Source organism: Heterocephalus glaber, unplaced genomic scaffold (assembly GCF_053883595.1).
Source record: "Heterocephalus glaber isolate CG9 unplaced genomic scaffold, H.glaber_assembly_v1.0 deba00000122, whole genome shotgun sequence".
NCBI classification, from domain to species: domain Eukaryota; kingdom Metazoa; phylum Chordata; class Mammalia; order Rodentia; family Bathyergidae; genus Heterocephalus; species Heterocephalus glaber.
This window is the reverse complement of record NW_028258138.1, coordinates 18286838-18297916: the sequence shown is the minus strand read 5'-3', so window position 1 is coordinate 18297916 and position 11079 is coordinate 18286838. Positions and strand designations below refer to the sequence as shown.

The window sequence follows — 11079 nt, the reverse complement described above, 5'->3', positions numbered from 1 at the left end:
TTAAAAAACCTAAAATATTTACTGTCTCTGAAAATTAAGCTAGATTTTCAATGTAATTGGCTTGGTTGCCACCCAAGGGAATTAATGAAGCAGAGTTCTGTGTTTGTAAGGTGTGACCTGGGGGTCCCTTCCTTGCTGACACTGCTCCCCTACTGTGCTTCCTGTTCACAATGAATTAACAACTTTGCTCCGCCATGACCTTCTGCCATGATGTTCCTGTCATGGTTCCAATCAACCCTGGACTGAATCCCCTGATAGTGTGAGCAAAAATAAACCCTCTTGCTTTAAATTGTATACGTCAGTTATGTGGTCCCAGTGGCAAGAAAGTTGACTAATATATTACCTGTGCTTTACAGGACAAGTTTCATGACCCAGGATGAAGGGCAGTGTGAATGATGGTGGTGCCACAGGAGGAAAGGAACAGGCGATAAAGCAAGTTGGTGAGTATAGGTCAGTTAGTTTTGGAGGCTTCGACTTAAATTTTCAAAAGGTCTCCATGGGCATTTTATTGGGGCCTGAAATACTGGGAAAAGGAAAAGAATGAAATCAGAGAAAAGCTAGCATATTGTTCTATTAAAGAAAGATACGATTGCGTTCTAAATTCCTATAATAGTAGAGAAATTGGGAGAAGCATCCATTTAGAATAAGTAGAAATGGTTGGTAATCTAAAATTTAGATGTCACAAAGAGAAAGTAGGCAAGACTCCCAAGATTCTAGACTTATCAATGGGACAATATTTGAGGATGTTTACGAAAATGGAGATTTCAAACTAATTAGTTGGAAGGAGGTTCAAGAACTCTGTTTTGTACATAGTAAATTGATTGTGTAAACTTCTAACAGTTAAGGCTAGCTACTCTAGACAGCATCTGGGCCTAAAAGCCAATGAAGATCATCACCCTACAGATTAAATTAAATCTGTAAAGCTGAATGGAATCACTTGAAGATGCAATGTGTGGAAAGAGGAGAAAAGGCAAATGAGACTTGTACCCCAAAGATTCAACACATTCAATGTCCTGATGATCAGAAACAACCCTAAGTATCCAGTGAGGTGGAAAGTAAACCAGAAGATTTTAGCCAACAGAAGAAAGTTTTCAAACATGAGGAAATTTCAAATACTGAATGGAAGGGGGATATGAGAATTCCTAAACTTGAAACATTGCCTTATTATTATTTATTCTTTATGATTACTTATTCTTCTTCCTAATGAAGAAGATCCTACAACTTTTCAAAATTATATTTTTTTGAAAATAAAACTATCAACAAATTCAGAAAATATCATTCCATGAGTTCAGAAGATTCAGAGTTTGCTTTGTAATCACATTTACAGAGTTAAAAAATAGGTGTCTAGGTTCCTCTCAATAATGAAAATATCCTCTTGATTAAATGATACTACTTAGAAAATATGATAAAGAAAAAAATGATTCAATGTGCAGTATTATATACACATATCCATTGTATCACTAACATTTCTTTATTGGTATTTTGCCAGGAATCTAAAGAATGAGAAACAATGAAAAGAAAGACATGAAATGTGTAAGCCCCAGTAAAAAGTCTCCTCCAATTATTTACAGCCTTTAGAAGCATATGTCACTGTTTTTTCTAAGGTGTCCAGAAAAATGTTCTTGTATTGTGTGAGGAGTTGAAAGACAGTAAAATAAATGATTTAAGAACCCACAGTAGTTGACAAATTTATCAACTTTGTGTATATGGGCCAGTAAAAAAGAAAAAAAAATTTCTTGTAATTTTGATTTTTATGGGGAAAAATACATTTAAAATATTGCTTTACCCCATGTAGTTCTGAAAACATATTCATATTTCAAGATTATTTAAATTACTAACAGTAATTTTTTAGTAACTTGTCATGTTAGTTGGTATTATAACCTCATTTTAATAGGCTCTATAGTTTATTACTATTTAATGGAAGACTGGTAGCCAGCTTTCATAGTAGCTTTACGATAGCCAAGAGAATAACCTATGTGATATTTAACAGTCTACTGTACTGAAAGTACTTTTTTGAAAGTAATTTGTAAATGTAATCCTTTCCCTAAGTGTGTTCTACTTAATATATATCAACCATGGGATTCTGCCAGAAAAATATTAGACTATTTAAAAATAATACAAAATAACCACTAAGCTAGTGATTATTCAGAAAAAAAATCAAAGATCTATTGCTTATTTTTTAAAAAAACTCTGCATAATGTTGGCCAGAGATACTCTTTTCTCTATGTAACTGCATTTATTATTTTTTAGAACATCCTGAGATTACCAAAGTTGACTGGAACTCAGCAATCAACATTGATTGAATAATTTCTAAGAGGCAAACTCTATACTAAGCATTGAGATAGAGACAAAGACCCATTTCCCTCCCTGAAGGAATGTACATCCCATTGGAGAAAGCATGCTAGCAAGCAGGGAGTCCTAACCCAAAGTGGAAGGTTACGTGCTACTTCCCAAAGATGCCAGTTAAATACACTCACCTCTATGGATTAAGTAGACAAACCAGATACATAGGCAACTTCCAAAGTGTTCTATGCAAGTGTTCTATGTTAGTACCAAACATCAAACCAACTTTTGTTTATGGATATGAGATCCTAAAGTAACTACAAAGTGAATAATCTCACCCAAGATTTCACATCTAGAATCAAAGGTTAAGATTCAGCATCCCATCACCACAGCACCCCACACCCATTCTACCTGGATGTAGAACTTGAAATCACAGCCTCTCTGCTGATTCAGTTATTTCAACCAGCAAAAGCATGGAAAAAGTTACAACTATCACACACTAAATATGAATCCAAATGTCTAAGTGTCTCTGTTATTCTAATGTATTATCCTTTCTTCAAAGTCTTCTCCAATTTTATTCTGAACATTATGAATGTTCAAACTCCCTTACTTAAAACTAAGTAGAATGACTTCAAAATCAGGGTATATTATAATTAACTTTTAAACTAGAAATGTCTCCCTCTGGTTTTGATTTCCATAACTCTATCAATACAACATATTCTTCAACTTCCCATTCACTGGTTAGGTTAGGTGCCTTTGTTTATAAGCCAATTTAAAACTTCTTGTCACTGAAAAATAGGACCATTTTTTGGGTAGGACTGGGAAAAGTCCATGACATCCAAGAGATCACTGATCAAGTCACTGAGTATAATAAAAACCCATAACAGAAATGTGTTTTATGTTAGAGTTATGGTTTGTAAATGGTGTGCATGTGTCCCACAAGGGTTCCTGAGGTGGAAACTTGGTCTTCAGTGTGACAATGTTGAAAGGTGGTGGCACCTCCAAGAGGTTTGGCCTCATGGTGAGCCCTTGGTCTGCTAGAGTGACTTAGTTCTCATAAGAGTACATTATTATAAAAAAAGAAACCCACATCTTTATCCAGTCTCCAGTTGATGAGCATTTGGGCTGTTTCCAAAATTTACCTATTACAAACTGTGCTGCTATAAACATGGGTGCACATATATCACTGTGGTGTGATGCTTTTAATTGTTTTCAGAACATACCCAGCAGGGAAATAACTGGGTCAAATGAGACTTCTAATCCTAGTTTTTTGAGTACTCTCCACACTGATTTCCACAATGGTTGCCCAGTCCACACTCCCACCAACAGGGAAATGGGGAAAAAATAAGAACAAAGATATAGCATGTAAAGGTACAAATTCCCAGTGATGAATATCATCATATATATATACCTAAAATGCACCAGTAAACTTCATGAATTAAAAAAGAGTACATTATTATAAAGGGAAACCACAGTGTGCTCTTGGGCCTTTTATAAGTGGCCCTTCCATTCCTGATTTTCTGTCTTGTTCTAATGCAACAAAGAGGTCTCCACATCAGAGGCTGAACAGTTTGAGCCTCCTAATGTTGACCTCCAAAATTGTGAGCTAAATAAAACTTTTTTGTTTATGAAGTACCTAGCCTCAGGTATTTTGTTATAGCCATAGGAAAATAAACTAATAAAACTAGATATCTAAACTCCTGTAATGATCATAATATAAGGAACAAATAGTATTATCTCAGTTATAGGGATGAGGAAATGGAGAACAAGTCAATTATGTAAATTTGCTCAAGGTCCTTCAGCAATGAAATGTGTAGTCAGGACTTCAACTTGGAAGGCTTATTTCAGAGTCCAGGGGAAATTTTGTTAGGAAATTTAGAATAACTTTGTCAATTATATGGCAGTCACAAATGGTAAATAATTCCATTCTTACACAAGGGATTCTGAACAAGCCAGAATTGAAAAGTGATGGTTATTAGATAGTTACAGAAATAGTTAAAATATTCAATACTAATATTCATCAAAGCTTGATGGTATAGTTGAATATTATGTCATGTATTTTGCAATATTAATATGCTTTTCCAGGAGCTGAACTTTTATGATCCAATTGGATATACCATATCATTAAAAGAATACAGAAGCTGAAACACAGCCTTGAAGTAGCCTACTTATCTACAGTCCTTATAAACTACAAAGTAAGGCTAACAGCTGGATCCATTCACAAAATACACAACAAGGTCCTTTTATTACAGACATCTTCACAATCAGTTCAACCCAATGAGGAAAGGACCATCAATCAATCAGCAAGGGAGTTAATCAAAATACACACTAAAAAGCCTATCAAGCCAGGGTTCTAAAAGGAATTCAGCTTTGTTATTTGAACAGTAGGGATGCTTAGGCTTTAAGACTTAGATTGCTTCCAGGTAGAAGATGAAGCTACCTCTTTTTCTGTGAAATAGATGTCCCATGTTAGTCAAAATGGGGTTAACCAATCAGTGAACTTTCTGGAATGCAATTCTTTCTAAGCATTTACAAATAACCAAACATAGGAAAGAGATAAGAGTGCAATCACAGTGTTTATTTTGTTCTTTTAAAATTTCTGAGGAAACATGTTACGTATAGAAAGGCAAGAGCTTTAAATGACTCCAAGTCACTGAAGAACAATTATTCATCAAAGAAGAAATAAGATGAAGTAAAATTGTACCAGCTAAAATGACTTCTATTCTTCTCACTTAACACAAATTCTCAGAAAAAAATGTGCTTTTACTAGAAGTCTGAATCTTTTGTGTTACTTTCCTAAAGCAACCCCCAAAGATTGAGTATAAAGTGCAGGCTGAACACACATACACAAATTCTTAAGCTTCATCATCTCTCACAAGACCTTATCGCATTATAAATGTTCCTTTAGTATAAGAAACTCTTTGTTTTCAGTTAGTCAATAATACCTGTGGATACTTATAAATATACATCTAAATAAGGTCTAAACTACATTGTACTTTACATCTATTAGGGATAATTTGTGTTTCTAGTCATTCAGTAAGCATTCCTGAACTAGAAAGGATGGAATACTTAGAAATTAGAGGCAGAGACCATGTAAAATTTTAAAAGATGACTACTGTAGAAAACAAAATGTCTATCTCTAAGCAATTCCATTCTAACTTTAATGTTTAATTCAGAGCCAACAACTTTCTGAATGAAGATAAGATCTGGACCAACAAGGATGCTCATTCTCAATAACTTTACTCAATATAGTACTGGAAATTTTAGCCAGAATATTTAAACAAAAATAACAAAAGCCATACAAATAAGAAGGAAGGAAAATGTTATTGCTGTTTGAAAATGATGTCATTGTATATGGAAAACTTACACTCCTAAGGGACTCCTAGAATCTATAATCACAGAAAGCTTGCAGGATACAAAAATCAACATACAAAAATAAGTAGCATTTCTCCATACTATAATGAACTTGCTAAGAAACAAATCATATAACCAATCTCATTCACAATATTTGAAAAAGAAAATAAAATTCTCTGGAATTAATTTAACCAAAGCAATGAGAGAACTTCACAATGAAAATTATAAAACTTTGATGAAAGAAATTGAGGAAAAGGCCATGGTTAAGCTTATCCAATCCTATGGAAGTAATATAGTATTTTGAAGGCCTGAAATTTCCCCTAAAAAGCTAACTAATTAAGAAATAACTGAGAAAAAAAATTTTTTAATTCAAAAATAAGTAAACTAATGAAAGTAATAAGTTTCTACTTATTGGTAATTGGTACTTCATTAGCCAATTATTTTTCAACTAATTGAGAAATAAGTAAATGTTAAAATATATATATGTTACAAAATTGCTAAGAGTACTTTTTTTTTGAGACAGGGTCTCACTATGTAGTCAGATTGGCTTCGGACTCAAAGCAATCCTCCTGCCTCAGCCTCCCAAATGCTAGGATTTCAGGTGTGCACCACCACACCTGACATTTAAAAGTACATTTTTATATGTTCTCATAATGAAAAAAATCAAATATGTTAGGTGACAGATATGTTAATCAGATTAATTTAATCTTTACAGAAGTATACCATGTATCAAAAACCACATTTTACTCCACCCAATAAATTTAGACAATTATATTTCAATTAAAATTTCACAAAATAAAAGTGAACTTCCAAAGAAAAAGCAAAGTTCTGTCACTTGGCAGTTCATTTAATGTATTAATATGGGAGGCAGAGCAATGGCGTACTTGAAAGCATGAGGCGAGTCAGAATTCTGGGTGTTCTGTGCCTAACTATGAAATCTGGCTAAGTTCCCTAAATTTTCTATGTACTGAACATCAAAATATGAGTATCTTCTATCACATATGAATAATGACACATTAACTATGCAGTAAGCTTGGAAGAGTGCCAAGCGCTTAGTAAATTGTGTTAATGTTAATGTAGACCTACCAGCAACCCTTGTTTTGGGCAGTCTGGTCCACCATTCAGCAACTTGAGCCTATCCTGTAGTATCACATCCATATGGACAACTTCAGTCAAAATTTAGGACATGTTAATGACTTACAATACTTTAGAACACCATTCAGCTGACTCATTGACTGTACCCTTTTATTTTTCATTCTCCTGCATCATTATCCTGGTTTTCAAATGTAGGAAGACACATCTATCTAAATAAAGATATATCCCTGTCTCTGATCTTTGCTGTCAGATTCTTTATATGACCCCAATATATGCATTAACAAACCTATCCCATACTTTTACAAGTCATTCTCTATAATTTTCCCATTCACAATGCTTCTACAACTGTCACATAATAACGAATTCATTAACCTTCATCTTCCATGTTTCCTTAAATGTTCCATTATTTTCTACTTTCTGAAATGGTGCCTTTGTACACATTTCTCACTCTCAGTCTTCCTGTAAACCATTTTATTCACAGATCACAAAACTGCTCATCTGCCTACCCTAAAAACACGTCCTCAAATCTTTTAACTAATTTTGTGCCATCACATTTCTTGAAGTGTAGTCTACTCACCCTCTTTCTACTTCTTCACCTCCAAATATCTTCACATCTGACTTTGTTTCCAAAACATTTTAGATGCCCACTTTAAAATGAACAAAGTTTAGCGAGAATGTGTGTGTGTGTGTGTGTGTGTGTGTATAAAATTGGGGTGGTGAGTGTGTGTGTGTGTCAGTGTTTGTGTGTGTGTGCGTTCATACATTTATACGTGACTAATGCCATTTAGTTAGGAGTGAATGTGTTTCAGCAAGCACTGGAGCACATAAGTCAGATGTTTGTCTCCTTAAAGGAGCTGGTCACAGTCAAATCCAACAGCTTTGGCTTCCTAGGCATCTGTATCATTAGTAGTGGCCATGCTCAGATCAGGCTGTCACCTGCAGTTGTCAGCTCCTGAGTACCAAAAGCAAACTGGAGTTTATCTGAGACTATCATTCTCTCGATGTTTCCCTATATCATTGAAAATTATTCTAGCTTCCTCTGAGAAATCTTACTTAGCTGTTACAGAGATACTATCTGATTAATGATACCAGTGAGTTATAGAAAATACAATTCTCACTGAAAATACCCACTGAATCTGGATGCTAAGAGGATAAATAGAAGGTAAAAGAGAAAACTACATGTATAAACAGGTATCTAAGTAGATTGGAAAATATCTATGGCAACCCCAGTGTTTGATAAACCTGCAGAAAGTAGACTCAGAAACTTTTTTTTCCTTTAGATTTTTATTAGTTCTCTCTGAAGAATCAAAATAGTTAGCAAATTATTTTAGATTCATGAAGACTGTGTATCCTTTGTATTTAGATCTTTAATGATATACACGATAATACAAAACAAACCAAAGAGACTGATTTCTATGCCTAGGTGTGTTACTTGTGTCATCCTAAAGCAGGGCTGAGAAGACTGTTCACAGAGAACCATGGGCGTGTTAGTGCTCGGTGACTTAAGTCGTGAACTGCTTTCTCACCCATTCAATTGTGCTGGGAAGGGGTCAATGATTGGCACTGGTTTCCTAAAGTAGGAGCTCTGAAGCCCTGGACAGCAGAAGATTGTGGTTCAAACCACAGTGAAAGAAACAGTCTGGACAAGAAAGCATGGTGTGACTGCCTGGCAGAAGAGGCAAACTCAGCCCCAAGGGAAAAGTGCATTTTCTGTACCTCAGAGACATTACAGAACCAGCACAACACTAAGACTTTATTAAAAGGTGAGGAAATGAATAAAACCCTGGAAGAACCTTTCACTTCCACTTGGATTAAAACTAAGTGCAGACAGAAGGGGAAGCTTCTAGCCTCAAACCAGTGCTGAGTCTGGCCCTCCCCTTTTCTCCCCACTCTTCTTGACAGCCAAGCTAGGTTCTGGGTGAGGATGCAGAGACACCAGAAAGACCCAGGTAGTCTATCTGGAGGGCCAAGGTGGGAAGGAGACTTCTTAAAATACAAATAAATTTAATATGGAAGGAGCTGGGATGGGTCTGGGGCATTAACATCCCCAAATCTTCCCTACTTTCTCTTCAGCTCAAGACCTAGGCTCATAGAATCTCCACACCTGATCTTCTAACCCCCAAAAGAAAATTGGGAAGTATGCCCCTTCTCCTTCCCCACAGGTGAGCTCTGCAGGGCCTGCTGGGGGTGGTGGTTCTGTGGCAGGGCCTAGACAAGGCCTGGCCTCAGCTGGCTCCAGCTCAAGCCATGAGGTCTTTCAAAACATTGTCCTGGTCATTGCTGCATAATAGCAAAGTTTCCTTAATGTCCTTCATTCACTTCAAAGCCCATTTCCTTAAATTTGCTCATTAACTGAAGAAACTCCATCATCTTTTCTTCTGAATACTGGTGCATTTCCAGAGCCTCTTCCACTAAAAGGGGGTCGAAGCCCTTCTCACAAAGCTGTCCATGTACAAAAAGATAGTCAAGAATCTGCTCAATTTTCTCTCCTTTCTTCTTCATTGCTCTCAGGACACACTCATATGAACTGCCCATGTTGACCACTATCTCTACACACTGCCGTGCACTGGGAGGCAGTGTTTGCAATTCAGGCTAGGTCTGGGGACAGCTTGGTGAGTTGGGCACTTGTGACACTGAGAAATTCTGAGGAGTGACTGTGGGACCTGCATTTGAAGGTGATAATTCTTTTGTGCACAGAGACAAAACAGACAAGGAAGGCATGTGGGATGTTGTCAGAGTTGGCACCTGTGTGCCACTATCCAAGTTCAAAGCTGAAAGCCCAAAAGTATGGTCCCCATTGATCTCACTGGCACTGCTTTGGGTAGAAGGCTTTCGGGAATTTTGGAAGGTGCCACTGCGGAGGCAGGATGTGCTATGGAAAGTGCTCACCAGCTTGACTGTCTTCTGACTGCTGTCATCAGAGTCAAGTTTGGGAAAGGACAGAGATTTGATATTGCTTACTGTAGGGATAGGAGGAAGGGACATTTTGGAAGACAGTGACATATCTTCATAGTTGTCTAACTGTGGTAAAGTTATAAAGCCATTGGGTTTATGAAGAGGCTTGAAATCCAGGGTTGCACGGCTCCAAGGACACCAAGACCTCCTCATCCTATAACACAGACCCAGAACTGCCTCTGGGCAAGTTACTGTCCAATAACTGAGCCATAATGGGTCCAGTAGTTCCTACCAGAATGTTTCTCAGCTCCTCCTTCTCATCAATAGTTTTTAACTGCAGATTATCAAATGGGTCTTTTTCACATTCAAAGTCAGCAAGATTGAAATCAGACTTTGTGTGGGGTGGGCTGAGAACTTTCTGTTTCATGGCATTACTGCTGACCCGAGTCGGAGTGAGGATGTTGTTGTGCTGTAAGCTGGCAAGGATAGGGTTATAGGAGGTTCCATAGTGGCTGTACTGTAAGTCTTGGAGAAGCTCATTTTGCTATCACCCTCTGGGCCACTCTTAGAATTCACTTTAGCTTCTGCTTCCTCAGCCTTGTGCTCTCTTCCTGCAGGGCTTCTTGGATTTTCTTAACAACTTCACCCCACTCAGTGGTTTTCTATTCCAAGGAGAAGTCATATATGAAAATCTGCACCCAACTTTTTAGAAGCCATTTAGAACCTGAATCCCACTGCTGTTCCAAAAGCTGAAAGGTGCTCGTGACGGCTGGCCTCTCAGGCTCGATCGTCGCTGAGCTCCCAACCCCCCTAGGGAAAGCAAATGCCACCACTCCCTACTTTACCCACCCTGAGCCAGGCCGTCACCTTGTCCACAGCCACCATGTTGAAGTCCTACTTACTTCCTCTTCCCTCGTGACTCCGCCCCTTTGAAGTCTGACGTCATGACCTCAGTAACTTTTTCTTTAAAGTGGACTCACTGTGTTCCTCCTATACAGTAATTATAAACATTAAAACAATATGATAAGTATTTTTCTAATTAGCCTTTTCAAACAAAGGAATAGTAAACTGAGCACTATAACAAACAATAATTTTCCTCTTTTAATTTTCTCAAGTTGGAATATTTACAACAGAAACAATGCTCGGCACTTGAGTTTTCATTTTTCCTAAAGTTAAGCCCTGCTTATATTAGAAAAGGAATAAATTTTGCAAGTCATTCTCAGGTCTACATCTGGTTGCTTGAGAGTCTGTGAATAAATAAATCTGCATCTCTACCTAGAGCAGTAAATAAATCTTTAATATATTCTGATAAAGCTGGAATGTGAAGGACAAAAACTAATCATCAGCCTTAGATACTGAAATTTAAAATAAAATAATTTTCTCTGGTAGCAAGGCAAAGCTTCAGAATGTGGCCAGAAGGAGTGGGAAAAGATCAGCAATGATAGGAGAAAT

General features: G+C 36.9%; 1 pseudogene; it reads right to left on the bottom strand.

Annotated features, from left to right (window-relative positions):
- Window positions 1-8957: 8957 nt before the first annotated feature.
- On the bottom strand, window positions 8958-10573 carry LOC101700370 (ubiquitin-associated protein 1 pseudogene; annotated as a pseudogene).
- Window positions 10574-11079: the final 506 nt, after the last annotated feature.